The following is a 15,357-nucleotide window of genomic DNA, read 5'->3' as shown; positions in this document are numbered from 1 at the left end:
GGAATTCTCGAAGGAATTCCAGGAGAAATGTCCGAAGAAATTTTAAGACGAATCACCAAAGAACTTCCAAAAGGGAATCCCGAAAGAGATCCAGAAGGAATCCTCGACGAAATATCAGGAGAAATCCCGGTTGGGATTTTAGGAGGTATCCTCGAAGGAAGAATCCCTCAGGAGAAACCCCCGAAGGAATTCTAGAAGGCATTCTAGAAGAAATCCCCGAAGGAACTCTAGGAGAAATCTCCGAAGGAATTCTAAGAGGAATCCTCGATAGAATTCCAAGAGAAAATCTCGAAAAAATACTAGGAAGAATCACCCCGCAGGAATTCTACGAGGACTCCCAAAGGAATTCCAAGAGGAATCTCTGAAGAAATTTGAAGATAAATCAACAAAAAAAAATCCAAAAGGGGATCCCGAAGGAAATCCAGAAAGATTCCTCGGCGAAACATCAGAAGATTTCCCCGGAGGAATTTTAGCAGGAATCCTCGAAGAAAGTCTGGGAAGAACCCCGAAGAAACTACAGCAGAAATCCCTGCGGGAATCCCAAGGGGCGCCACCCAAGGGATTCCGGGAGGAATCTCCGAAGGAATTCCACGCGGAATATCAAAGAGATTTCAAGAGCAAATCCCATAGGAAGTTCAGGAGGAATCTCCAAGTAATTCAAGAAGAAATCCTCAAAGGAACTCTAGGAAAAATATCAGAATAAACCCCCAAAGAAATTCCAGGAGGAATCCTGGAGTAATTCCATAAAGTATTACTGAAGGAATTTCAGGAGAAAACCTCGAAGGAATTCCAGGAGGAATCCACGACGGAATATCAAGAGGAATCCCCGTAAAAATCCCAGGAGGAATTTATGAAGGAAATTCAGAGGGAATCCCCGAAGGAATCCCAGAATAATGTTTTAAAGGAATTTGAGAAGAAATCCTCAAAGTATTTCTAGGAAGAACCATCGAAAATATCCAGTAGGAATCCTCGTAGGAGTTCCATTAGGAACTCCTGGAATAATTCCAAGAGGAGTTCCCGCAGGAATTCCAAGGGGAAATCCCGAAAGAATTCCAGCACAAATCCCAAAGAAATTTCAGCAGGAATCCTCAAAAATCAACGAAAAATATCCAGGAGAAACCTCTGAAGGAGTTCCAGGAGATATTCCTGAGGAAATTCTAGGAGGAATCACCAAAGGAATTCCAAGAGGAATCTCCGAAAGAATTCGAGAAGAAATTCCTTAAGGAATTCTAGGAGGAATCCACGGAATTCCCACAGAAATCTCAGGAAGAATCCCCGATGGAATAGCAGGAGGAATCACCGAAGAAATTTCAGAAGGAATCCCCAAAGGAATCCCAAAATAATGTTTTAAAGGAATTTGAGAAGAAATCCTCAAAGTATTTCTAGGAAGAACCATCGAAAAATATCCAGTAGGAATCCTCGTAGGAGTTCCATTAGGAACTCCTGAAATAATTCCAAGAGGAGTTCCCGCAGGAATTCCAAGGAGAAATCCCGAAAGAATTCCAGCACGAATCCCAAAGAAATTTCAGCAGGAATCCTCAAAAATCAACGAAAAATATCCAGGAGAAATCTCTGAAGGAGTTCCAGGAGATATTCCTGAGGAAATTCTAGGAGGAATCACCAAAGGAATTCCAAGAGGAATCCCCGAAAGAATTCGAGAAGAAATTCCTTAAGGAATTCCAGGAGGAATCCACGGAATTCCCACAGAAATCTCAGGAAGAATCCCCGACGGAATAGCAGGAGGAATCACCGAATAAATTTCAGGAGGAATCCTCGAAGAAAGTCCAGGAGGAATCCCCAAAGGAACTCCAAGAGGATTCCCCGAAGGAATTCTAGGGTGAATCTTCGAATTAATTCCAGAAGGAATCCCCAAAAGAAATCCAGGAGGAATCCGCGAAGAAGTCCAGATAGAATACCCGACGGAATTTATGGAAGAATTCTTGGAAAAATCCTCGATAAATTTCAGGAGAAATCCCTGCAGGAATTTCAGGTGAAACTCTTGGAAGAATTCTGGGAGGAATCTCCGAAGGATTTCCAATCGGTATACCCGAAGAATTTTCAAGGGAAATTTTCAGAGGAAGTCCAGGAGAAATCTCCAAAGGAATTCCAGGAGGAATCTCCAAAGGAATTTTAGGAGAAATCACTGAAGCAATTCCAGAAGGAAACCCCGAAGGAATTCCAGGAAGAATCGCCTAAGGATTCTAAGAGAAATCATAAAAGAAATTTCAAGAGGAAATCCCGAAGAGAATTCAGGAGAAATCCACGTTAGAATATTAGGAGAAATCCCAAAGAGAATTTTAGGGGGAATCTCCGATGGTAGTCCAGGAGGAATCCCTATATGAAGTCCAAGAGAAGTTCCTAGAAGAATTATATGAGAAATCCTCGAAGTAATTGCAGGAGGAATCTCCGAAGGAATTCTTAGAGAAATCACCGAAGAAATTCCAGGAAAAAATCACGAAGGAATTTTAGAAGTAAGCTACGAAGAAATTCCAGGAAGAATTCCCGATGAAATTACTGGAGGAATCCTCGAAGGAATTTCAAGGGAAACCCCTGACGGAAGTCTCGGAGGAATCCCTGAAGAAATTACAGGAGATATCCCTGCAGGGATTCCAGGGGAATACACGAAAGAATTCCGCTAGGAATATCCGAATGATTTCCAGGCGGAATCGTTGAAAAAATTTCAGCGGATATTTCCTGGTAGGGCGAAGGGTTTGCAAGAGGTATTCCCTAAAAAATCCTGGAAGAATTCCAGAAGGAAGTCCTTAAGGAATTCTTGTAGAAACTCCATGAAAGATCTTTCAAGAGTCTCCTGGAGATATGGCTGGTTATAATCCTAAAGAAATTATTGAAGGTATTCCTTCAAGATTCTCTAAAGGAATTCCTGAATGCGCTTCTGGAGAAATCTCTGATGTTACTCCTGAAGGCATCCGTGTGACTTCCTGGAAAAATCTCGATCTCAATCTACAATCTGAAAGAACCCCAGGAGCGATCCCTTGATTAACTTCTGGAAGAATCCCTAAAGGAACTTCTCGAGAACCCTGAAGCAATCTTAAGAGGAACTCTTGTAGGGTGAAAGCACTAGACTTCGTCACTGCTCTAGTCTTCGCCCCCTAGATACAAAGTCCATTTGTTATGTATAAAGTGGCGAAGATTAGAGCAGAATTTTGTAGGGTGGGCAAAGCCTAGAGCATTTACCCTTTAAAAATCCTTGAATACACTTCTGCGGGAATCCCTTAATTCTCCTAGAGGTATCCTTGGATCTTTCTATAAGATTCTCTGAAGGAACTTCTGTAGAGATTTCTGAATGAACTTCTGTAGGAATCACTGCAGAAATTCAGGAGGAATCTCTGAAGAAACATTTGCAAGAATCCCTGCAACTCCTGAAGGAATCTCTGATGGAACTCCTGGACTAATTTCTGCAAATACTCCTGTAGGAATTTCAGAAGAATCCCTGCGCGAAACTTCTCACTGGAGATCCTTAAGCGAACTCCTGGAGAGATCACCGAAGGAACTTCTGGAGCAATCCTTAAAAGAACTCCTGAAAGTATCTCTGATTTTTTTTTCATGAGACATCCCGGAATAATTCTAAGAGGAATCCCCGAAGGAATTTCAGGAGGGTTTCTTGAACAAATTCCAGGAGGGATGCTAGAAGGAATTCCTGTAGGAACCCTTGATGAAACTCCCGGAGTGATCCCTGAAGGATCTTCTTGAACAATCAATACAAAACGTCAAGAGAAATTCCTTGTTGGAATTCTAGAGGAATTTCTGAAAGATATCCGAGAGATATCTCTAAGGAAACTCCTGGACTAGTTCCTGAAGAAACTCCTGTATGAATTCTTGAAGGTACTTCACAATGAATCCAAGAAGAAACTCTCAGACAAATCTCTGAAGGACCTCCTATGAGAATCCCTGAAGGATTTTCTGGGTGAATTATTTATGTATCTCTAGGAGGCATCCCTGAATCCTCCCGAAAGAATTTCTGAAGGAACTCCTGGAGTTTTTTCCTGTCGAGATCTTCCTGATAGATCTACTGAAAAAAAATCAATGATAAAACTCCTGGAGACGTCCCTGGAGCATTTTCTGGAGGAATCCCAGGTGGATCTCCTGGAGGCATCACTGAATCTTCTGGAAGAATCATTGAAGAAACTTCTGGAGAGATTTGAATGAGGATTTATTAATACAATCTTATAAAGAACCGATTTAATCCACCTATGGTGAACAGAACCCTTCTTACAGTTATTAAAACTATTGTTGTATTATTTGTATTTAACATATTTATTTTGTGTGATGGACCAAAAGTTATAGAAAATATTGTGGATTTGGCATCTAGTGGATTGGTTTCCAAAATAGCATCATGGACCATTGACTAAACTACCAGAAATGCCAGACACCTTCTAGAATCTTGTGTGAAATTTAAAAAAATAGCTTACATATTCTGGAATATTGTATCTTTTGTTAACTGCCAAAAGATCTTGAATCGATTAACAAATGGATAAGAAAATCAGCGAGATACACTTTGTCTAATATCTCTTAATCAGTGGAATAAATTAGCTCCGAAGTACTTGGTATTCATGGTTATGGTGTAAAAGGACAAATGATATATCTACTATGGTAATCAGTTTTGGAATTAGCTAGTTATTTTGGCTGTCCAGTTCTTGCATTTTTCCCACAATATATAAATTCAAAGCTTTCATTTGACATATTGTTAGTTTTCATAGAATTCCTGTTTATTTGTAATTTGTTATTTATAAATTTTATTGAAAACAATAACCTGCTAGTATACACTTTATATGAGGTCAGCATTATTGATTGAACAATAATAAGGCAATCCACGAGACAGATGCGATCAGCTGATTTTTTTTGTTTACCATGGATTTTTGACATCCGATGATCGGGGTGACAGTTGAACACAAAGGAATTTGTTAAGCACCGACGACACTTGACGAAACTTTGTTAAGTTGTACTCACACTGTGTTTACATTTTTGGCTGTCACCCCCATCGCAAAAAGTCGTCATGGATTGCCTTATTTCCCATAGAATGGTCAAAAGCTCATGCAAGATAACAAACGAATATAATAATAAAAAAAAGGAATTTATTGAAAAACTCTTCGAAAGATATCTCAGTAATCAAATGTCCAATCGATATAAAATTTCAGGGCCTTTAACAAGGATACTGTAGCTTTCATTTGGTGGTAAGATAACCCAAATCGGTTGACAGACGGCTGAGATATTTATTATGATACACTTGGTCAAAAATCTCTCAAAAGGTTAACCTGTATTACTCCCAAGTACTCTTTGAAAGATATCTCGATAACCAAATGTCCAATCCTAATAAAATTGTATAGAGTTCTACTAGGATGTTATAGCTTTCATTTTATGCCAGTAGAATCGAAATCGGTTGACAGACGGTTGAGATATTTATTATGATACACTTGGTCAAAAATCTCAAAAAGTTTAGTTGAATAAATCCTAAGTACTCTTCGAAAGATATCTCTGTAACCAAATGTCCAATCCTAATAAAATTTTTGAGCAATCTACTAGGATGTTGTAGCATTCATTTGGTGCCAAGAGAACCCAAATGGATCGACACACGGCTGAGATATTCAGTATGATACACTTTGTTAAAAATCTCAAAAAGTTTAGTTGTATAACTCCTAAGTACTCTTCGAAAGATATCTCAGTAACCAAATGTCCAATCGAAATAAAATTTCAGAGCGTTCTACTAGGATGTTGTAGCTTTCATTTGATGCCAAGAGATGCCAAATCGGTTGACAGACGGCTGAGATATTCATCAATATGCTAAATGTCAAAAATCTCTCAAAAAGCTAACCTATATTACTTCAAAGAACTCTTCGAAAGATATCTCGGTAACCAAATGTCCGATCGTAATAAAATTCAATAGGGTTCTACTAGGAATATCCGAAAACACACCTGGCGACACCCGAATGGGGACACTTGCTCCCAGATAGACCACGTGCTGGTCGACGAGCGACATTTTTCGGACGTCATAGAATGGGCATACATATTAACAAAATTTATTCCTCCGGCCCTTACGTAACTAATCCGACCATTCGGGTTCAACACAATGTTTGAAAAATCAATGTTTTTGCGAAAAAGAACAGCTGTGCACTTATTATCGTCGCTAACAAATGACTGTGAATGAAGCTCAAATTTTCAAATGCAGCTTCTTGTAACAAAATGATATCAACATCACTGTTCCTTACAAAGTCCCTCAGCAAGTGTTTCTTTACGGTACTGCTAATCGCGTTGATGTTAACCGATGCTATCGTTCTTGAAAACACGGCCGGTCGTTTTGAACCAAGTCTTATTTTTTGTTTCGCTTCGATTTCCCTCCGTGCTTAGTAAAAAAGTGAACAGGTCTAGTGCTTACGTTCTTTTGTAGTACTTCACCTGTTGATTGAGTTCCTCCAAGATGATGGATGGTGGAAGTGGTAGTCGAAATACGAGTATCTGTCAAAGGATAATCAAAAGAGGGTGAAATTAAAAGGTACACAACTGATAACACTCATTCGAAGTTCTAAAGAACTGAAGTGAATGCAATGCAATGAATGTTAATCTCTGTGCAAGCTACATGGTCGTTATCACCACAGAACGGCTTTCAAGGTGCCAGGTAACTTTGCTGACCGGGATCCCCGATTTTCACAAGTAAATTTTGAAGAACACAGCCCACAGCAGATGCAGATGCAGATACCTATACGATGGCCTGGTCCTGGCTGGCACCGCACATTAAATAAAACGGGATCTGAAAGGTGCTACTTTGGTTTGACCGCGCTATTGCTACCTACGCTTCCGCATCCACGAGCGAGAGCCGTTCGTTACACATCTGCGTGCGAGCCGCCTCCCGTCCTTTTCATGTATGTATAGTACTGCTAATTACAACCTCGTTAAAACTTAAAATACAACGGCTTTGGGCTTATTTTAGTTGCGTGCCGCTTTGGGTGATTTGGAGAATTGTAAAACAAATTCGATATTTTTGCGCACGACTCTATAGCTATATTTATTTGTATGTATAACGGAGATTACTGAGCGGAGAGGAAATCGAACAGTTCCAAAGGCCTAAGTTCAAACTGCGTTTGGGAAGCTGTTTCCATTCCGAATCGTACTTTTAGCTATCCTTGTACAGTATCCCATATGGTCTAGTGGCTAGGATATCTGGCTTTCACCCAGAAGGCCCGGGTTCGATTCCCGGTATGGGAAATCTTTTGCTTCATTCTGAAAGAAGACTTTACCTTGAAATTTGGATCTTTTGTTTGGCACGCGAACTTCATTTGATATCCATTTCTAATCTTATAAACATGATGCCTATGAAGTTGAGCAAACCAAACTTGATGATGAAGTCTGTTAGCTACTTACTACACACACCGATCAGAGTGTGTGTAATGTTCGAAAGACAAAGTTTTTTTTTTTTCTAAATTTGTCATGCAATCTGATCAATTGACATGTGTGTGGACATTCAACATACCACAAAGCTTATGTTCGGTAAGACATGAAAGAGGTGCTATACACTACGCACGCATACATGCTGAGAACCATTGAAACTACAATCATTAATCAATCAAATGCATTTATACATACATCAGCGTTGAACGAAATATTTTAACTTCTAGTTCGAAAAGACCTAAAATACATATAATGATTTAGTGGTGAATGATAAGACAAAGGTCCTTGCCACTCGTGCGTTGATTTTAGGGTGCAAATGCAAGTTGCGAGAGCGGGAGTTTAAAACTTAAAGCTAAGGTACTCCTAGTACGAACGTTGGCATGTCATAACTTGCTGGTACGACGCTGTTAACTGGGTCCTGTGGCGCAATGGATAACGCGTCTGACTACGGATCAGAAGATTCCAGGTTCGACTCCTGGCAGGATCGTGAGGATTTTTTTTATCTCACATTGGCAAGGCCCTGTTGTATAAATGTACGACTCGTGCTGAAAAAATCAACTTTTAGCAACTCGTTAAATAAATAGGGTATTGGTTCCCTTGTTAAGCATGTGGCTCCCATTTTCATCCTACGAAAAACAAAGGATCAAAGCGCTGTTTGCTTTGTTTCTTATTTTTGTATTTTTTGTTGGAAGTGAGCATGAGCACCTATAAAAACAAAAAGAACGGAATCAATCGGTGCCGCAACCACTTTTTTTAATAGGATGAATATGGGAGCGTGAGATTACTGGTGGTACACATACCCTAAATATAACATTTTTTAGAATTTTTACTTTGAAGTTCAGTAAAAAGCAGTTGAAAGCTGTTAGAAATTAGGTTATATTACCGCTCTTATCTTAAAATTTGGTCGACCCAATTTCCAGCGACACTGCCGTAAATTAAAAATTTATTTTTTAGAAAATGTTGCAACTTTAGGTTAAGTTTACATATAAATATTTAGGTAAATAAAAATCACTTGAATCATATTTAAAGTTTATCTTTTGAATGAAACTTGGAGTTTTGAAATCAGACGCAAATTGGCGGAGATATGGGCCTAAAAAGATGACATGTTTTTGAGGGGGTGACCTCAAGCTTTTGATCGGAAGTGTAGGTAGATTTGGAAACAAAAATCGAAGTTCGCTCGCACCAAATTTCTTCGGTAAATTTTAACGAGATCGAAATCCTAATGTACCAAAAAATTGGAGATACCGGGGATCGAACCCGGGGCCTTTCACATGCAAAGCGAACGCTCTACCACTGAGCTATATCCCCTTCACAATGAATGGTCGACAAAAGCCAATTTTTTTATATGTCCTTATATTTAGTAAAAGCAGAAGCTAAATTCCTCACCTAAATGAAAAACATTTTGAATTCACCATTACACCAACAAAGCTAGCCATGAAAATGTTTGACATTTCTGAGGTCATTTTGACAGACCACACACATGTACGAAAAAGACGGATCATATATTCTACTTTATTGATATCGTTGCTGTCCTTTTCATGCTTCTGTTTCATCTGTCAAAATGACCTGTGAATGGTCCACTGCACGAATTCGTGCTGGCCTGCTTACTCTCACCGAAAATTTGACATTTGAGCGGTGCAGACACCTCTCAAACGTCAAATTTCGTGTGAGAGTAAGCAGGCCACCATAAATTCGTGCTCAGGTTAGGGGCTGTCCATAAACCACGTGGTCATGAGGGGGGGGGGGGGGGGGGGTGTTCGGCCAATGACCATTTTGTATGGACGAAAAAAAAATTTTGTATGGACTAATGACCACGCGGGGGGGGGGGGGACCACGTGGTTTATGGACAGCCCCTTAGGTTCGTTGGTGTAATAAAGAAACCAAAATCGCTCTTAAAATTTCCAGTTCTTGCTGTCGCTAACGAAGCGCTAGCACTAGTACACACACTCACATGTTTTTTTGTTAGTCGATAGGCAGGCAGCGGTAGGCATGTACAGGCCGGCGGATCGGTTCTTGTCCGGCCCACCCCCAACGCAGGGGATATAGCTCAGTGGTAGAGCGTTCGCTTTGCATGTGAAAGGCCCCGGGTTCGATCCCCGGTATCTCCAATAATTCTTTTTGAGGAAATCATTTTTGACTTAGTCTTTATTACACCAACGAACCTACACAGTTAGAAAAAATCACCGACTTCGGTAATGTTTTACCGAAATCTCAACCGTTAAGTTTGTTTTACAGGAAAAAATCGGTAAAGGTAGCAACTTTTACCGATGTTCGTTAGAGTTTGACAGATAAACGATAACATTTTACCGAAATTCATTACCGAACGCTCAGCGGTTGAGATTTCGGTAAAAATTACCGAACGCGATTAACTGTGTATAACCTCAAAATGACTGACAACTCTCAGGATTTTGACAGATGTAACATGATCATGAAAAGGACGGCAACCCAGATGTCAAAATGACCTAAAAAGTGTCAAACATTTTCAACATGTTTTAACGTTTGAAGCTTATGCCTAAGTATGAATCATTATATTACATTATATTAATTAATACTTTTGCTGATCTTGAACATTAATATCAAATAAACCTCAATCACATGAAAAATCGGAAATGATGTAAAATCTGCTTATCATTGCTAAGGTTTTCTCGTAAGTTATTTTCAAATTATTGCAAGTTTTAAGGGATTTTGTTAGCCAAAACATAAGCTTACAAAAAAACATTGACAGCGGTGGGATTCGAACCCACGCCATTTCTGACTGGTGCCTAAAACCAGCGCCTTAGACCACTCGGCCACGCTGCCTTATTAAAGCCTTGAGAGGAGCTGAGCAGCTTTTAAACTTTCAGCGTGAAATTTGTTTCAAGGAGAATCCATAGATGACGTAACTAAAGAAAAATCTGAAAGTTTTATCTTTTTTTTGTTTGCGTCTAATCTCTGTACTGTACCTAGGTACGTATCGATAGATAAACTTATTTACTTACCAATTTCAAGCACGGGAAATACAAATTCCGGCAAGGGTTGTAACGTAACCACTAATATTGATCACAGAATTTCCTACCAACTTGCAGTAGCAAAGTTCGAACCCTTATTTGAATGAGGAAACACAATGTTCGGACATATTTTTCACTAGTATTCACTTGGCATACGAAGCTAAAGTTTTACAAGTGGCCATGGATTAGTTCGATCTTGAGTTAGTTCTGATTTAATAAAATTTCATTTTATTTTTCCCGTTTAAAAACGACACGCGACGTTCAGCGCAAAGGCGCGCCCGAGAAGCTTGCCGAAAGCACGCGAAAACTGCGAAAACTGCGGAGCGTGCTTCTTTACCGACTCGCTGGTCAGACGTTTGATACAGTGCTGCCAGTGTTTGAGAAATGCATAAAAAGAAAATCCCCCACAGAGATAAGTGACATTTCAACACACGGCTTCTCTGTTCGGTAATTTTTTTAACTGAACTCAAACTGTTAAGTGCCCCACACAATGCATACGTTTGCGTGTGCGTGACAGTAGTTTGACACATTTTCCATAGGAAAACTGTCAAAAAAACGCAAACCTCGACGGAACGGACGCTATGTGTTCCAGGCTTTACTCAGGTAACAGATAAGATCTCGAAAATTTTTGTGGCAGACAAAGCGGAAGCTGAATTTGTTGCGTACTTTTCAACTCCTGTTTACCTTACTCGAAGTTACCGTTTGAAAATCGCAATGGCTAAAAAATCTCTAAACTCTTGGTGTACAATGTTTATTAGTGTGGGTCATCGGAACCGTTTTCTCAGATCAAAGCTTTTTTGGTTCCATTTCGGGTCCTGAGTATCTGTGCAACATTTGAGCACGATCGGTTGCGCCTACACTTTGCGCATTGCAATTGAAATTTGTATGGGAAAACATACTTTTTTGCATTTTTGCCATAAGATGAAAAAGTTTGTTTGAAACTTTTTAACCGATACTATAAAATGATAGCCTAGGGTGTTCTAAAAAACTTTGTCGAAGACCGCAAAACGATCCGATGCTTGTGAAAATAGTTACAGCCAACGAACCGCATGCATGTGTTTATGTTTTAACATGTAAAGCACGGGTTCCCAACCGGTGGTCCGCTGCCCCCTAGGGGGCCGTGAAGCCAGTCCAGGGGGGCCGCGATGTTACCAAAAAAAATGTTAAATTTTTATTCTATTTTGTGCAATTTTTTTTTTATTCGCTACCCCCAAAAGCCACAACTTGAGGAACAAATTTTCAGAATAAAACGCCTTCAGAAGAAAATTTTTTTCGGCTGCGCCACTATTTTTCAGCTACGACTCAAATTGAATGTACATGACATCATAGTTTACGAAATGTGAATGCCAAATAAAAAAAAACGTATAATTGATCTCAAAAATCCCTCCCACAGTAAATTTCTACACGGAGAAAAAAACAGTACCGTTTGAATCAACAAACACGTTTGTTGTTTTACAACCCTAATAAACCAACACAATACACGCACCGTAATGTAGACGGTTTAACAATACCGCATACTGTTCGAACTGTATCCCGAATAGGCGGTTAAGCAAATCTTATGGTTATCGTTTATGCGGGAACCCAATAAAATAGTAGTTTTAAACCGCATATTTGTTATTTAAAAACCACGGCTTCGGTTAGATATAAACCGACAAATTTGTTGTTTCTACTGTGAGCAACTTTTCCATAATTATTACTGACGTCAGTTACTTCAAACTGATGTTTTGTCATTTTTACCGGAATGCAACCGTTTATTTTTACTAAATCTTAGGTTGATTCAACTGGCGTAAACAAACCAACATATTGGTTTGATTGTACCATTTCGGTTGTTGAACCGAACCAATATTCCCAACCGGCTGCGATGCGGCCATGTTTTTGAAGTCATCATCTGTTTCAGGTCAAACATTTGATTCAGGCGTAGTTTACGAGTGATATTTTTTCTTTAACAAAAAAAATCTTTGCAAACCCAATTGCGGCCTAATTTGAACACGTTTTTATTTATTATAACACATTTCAACTAAGAGAATTAGATTTTTTCATAATTCTCCTAGTATTTTCGAAAATTTTCTTTTTTGTTGTGGAAAATGTTACGCGCTTTTCAAGTGTTGGTCCAGAAAAGTTTACTGTTTACAAACTTTTTGCTGTCAAAATGGGGTTCAAAGCACAGTGGGGGTCAGAGATGTTGGCTCGCTTTTTTACTGTGGGGTAGTATTCGGATGACAAGTGGCTGAATATTCCGGTTAACAAAAAAATAACAAACAAATTAGTTTGAACCAACCCGAATTACTGGATTGTATTTTCCTCCTTTTTCCTTCTTCCCATTCCACAAGCCCCATCTTTCAAAGTCGCATTTTTCTAAAATGGTTTCTCTTCGAGGTTTCATTACTCAGACCGCACGAGAGTTACAGGTAAGTTTTAGTTTTAAAAATATTATATATGTGAATCAATAATGTTGATTCTAATCTGATTGAATTTACAGAGAAAGCAGAACGCATTACGTGAGATTACGTGAAAAGTGCCCTGATGCTTGCCCGGATCTTCGATTGTTCCATACGTCTGACCGCAGAGGGAACATTGTACTCCATAAACGTTGGGAAAAGATCAGATATAGCGAAAAATCAGCATAATATAACGTGGAGCTGTTGGAATATTGCTAAGAAAGTGTCGGAAAATTGGAAACTGTATCTGTGTTTCTTTTACCGAAACAAACTTTGGTGACAAAACCGTGCTACCGGAGATGTTTGCCGTCGGCTCAGCCATTGTACCCGACGGATGTACCCGAGGGTATAACCAGGTGTATAACCGTTCGGAAACAAGTCTGGCCAATATTGTACAAATGATTGTATTCGGTTTATGCGATACGTCGAATTTTGTTAAGTAAGCCTAGTATTACATAATACATATTGAGAGAATAAACATGTGTAATTAAAAACTTTTTTTTATTTCCCTTGTCATAAAAAAACAAGAATAATAAGAGGAATAAGCAATCGAATAAAAACAACCAATTCGTTAGTAAATTTAAACGACCAAATTGTTCGAAATTAATCACATAACGGTAACTTCAAACGACTGCATTTGGTTTGAAACAACTAATTTCGTTTGTTGTTTTTGCAGCCGTCTTAGGAAACAACCATCGGGGTAGTAATTTCAAACTGATTTTGGTTAAATTTACTAACGAATCCAAAATTATTACAACTACATACTTTGGTTTGGTTCAACTAACGTCGTTTGTTGAATTTAACCAAAATGCCGTTTGTGCCAAAATCAATGCAGAAATCCGGTTGAAATAAACTAAAAAACGTTTGTATTTACTAACTTTTTTTCTCCGTGTAGCTACGAATTCGTTCATTTAATTCATATTTTTTTCTTAGAATTTTCATTGGGCCCCAGAGGTTTTGACAATTCTTAAAGGGGGTCGCCACCCGAAAAAGGTTGGGAACCCCTGATGTAAAGGAATAACAATAGCAACAAAATCATGCTGTTTCGCCAAGCAATGCCAACGCTATAACTTTTTTCATAAGCATCAGATCACTTCGCGGTCTTCGACAAAGTTTTTCAGGACACCCTATGTTTTCACTTTATCGGTTACATGTTTTTAGAAAAATTCGAGCTTGTTATGAGAGAAATGCAAAAAAGTGTGTTTTCCCATGTAAAACCCCATACAAACTTCAAACGCGATGCGCAAAACGTAGACATAACCGATCGTGCTCAAATTTTGCACACTTATTTGGGTCCTGAAATTGGATCAAAAAAACTTTGATCTGATGGGATTACCATTGAATTTTTCATTTTTCCATATAAACGATGACCCACTCTAATGTTTATCCTATTATTTTCAAGTTGGGACAATCTTATGTCGCATTGGGTGGATTGTCGCAACAAATACAGGTTGCGACATTGTCATTATTGTTGCGCGATGGTCTCGGCGATGGTTGAATTCTTCATTAGTACACCAACAAAGCTAGTCATGAAAATGTTTGACACTTCTTAGGTCATTTTGACATACCCCACACATGCACGAAAGAGACGCATCATATATTCTACTTTATCGATCTCGATGCCGTCCTTTTCATGCTCATGTTACATCTGTCAAAATGACCTCAGAGCTGTCAGTCATTTTGAGGTTAGGTTCGTTGGTGCAATAAAGAATTTTGATTCACTGGTCAGATCGGTGTAACACGCTAATGTCGTTTTCGTTTTTGTGGCGGTGCTACACCACTTCGTGCTACACTTTTCACAGAAAAAAACGAACATTTTCGGTGCAGTTGCGTTGGTGTGCGTGAATAAAAACCAAAATATTTACAACTTTGCAAACGCTGATTGGTGGACACGGTGCGCACCTGCTACACTCTCGAATTTTTGAGTGCTGCACTATCTTGAACGGTGCAGAAAAAGTGCTACACCGGTGTAGCACGAAAATCAAAAACGAACATTTTCGGTGCAAAAGTGCTGCACCACCGTAAAAACGAAAAAGACATAAATATAATTTACACAAAAGGCAATTTACAAAGAAAAAATACACGGTAATTTATTTATTTATTTAGTTTGGTTAAAATCATCGGACAAAATGTCTTAATGAAGTAATAATATTTATTGGGACAAAATACACGGCAATGAATATTTACCGGACTGGCCACTGAAAATTTAATGGTTTTCTTTGGTACATCGAGGTCTTGAAATTAGTCTATGGTAATACCACAGACAAACAGACATACTACTTAGAAGAAAATTGCTTCAAAAACATCGTTTGGCATCTCACTAGCACCCTCTATAATGCTCAATCCGAAGCATTCATTTGCAGGTGTTGTTTCCCTCGGCTCGATGTAACAATTTTGCAGATGACGACTCCCCCGAGGCGTCATCCATTCATAAAACATGAATGAAGGTTCATGATTGAGTCATTTTATGTAAACATTGATCGGCGTCGCGTTCATTTCTCTCCAAAACTGAGAGGTGATGTAGGTACAGC

General features: G+C 39.0%; 5 non-coding genes across 5 annotated transcripts; 3 read left to right on the top strand and 2 right to left on the bottom strand.

Moving 5' to 3' along the window:
- The first annotated feature begins 7,146 nt into the window (after positions 1-7,146).
- Trnae-uuc (transfer RNA glutamic acid (anticodon UUC)) lies at positions 7,147-7,218 on the top strand. The gene has a single exon. It is a non-coding gene; the product is annotated as a tRNA-Glu (tRNA).
- A 597-nt stretch (positions 7,219-7,815) lies between these two features.
- Trnar-acg (transfer RNA arginine (anticodon ACG)) lies at positions 7,816-7,888 on the top strand. Its single transcript has one exon. It is a non-coding gene; the product is annotated as a tRNA-Arg (tRNA).
- A 749-nt stretch (positions 7,889-8,637) lies between these two features.
- Trnaa-ugc (transfer RNA alanine (anticodon UGC)) lies at positions 8,638-8,709 on the bottom strand. The gene has a single exon. It is a non-coding gene; the product is annotated as a tRNA-Ala (tRNA).
- Positions 8,710-9,437: 728 nt separating this feature from the next.
- On the top strand, positions 9,438-9,509 carry Trnaa-ugc (transfer RNA alanine (anticodon UGC)). Its single transcript has one exon. It is a non-coding gene; the product is annotated as a tRNA-Ala (tRNA).
- A 611-nt stretch (positions 9,510-10,120) lies between these two features.
- Positions 10,121-10,200, bottom strand: Trnal-uag (transfer RNA leucine (anticodon UAG)). The gene has a single exon. It is a non-coding gene; the product is annotated as a tRNA-Leu (tRNA).
- Between the last annotated feature and the right edge of the window lie 5,157 nt (positions 10,201-15,357).

The sequence above is a fragment of the Aedes albopictus genome, chromosome 3 (genome assembly GCF_035046485.1).
Source record: "Aedes albopictus strain Foshan chromosome 3, AalbF5, whole genome shotgun sequence".
In the NCBI taxonomy this organism is placed as follows: Eukaryota; Metazoa; Arthropoda; class Insecta; order Diptera; family Culicidae; genus Aedes; species Aedes albopictus.
This window is presented reverse-complemented; position numbering and strand designations above follow the sequence as displayed.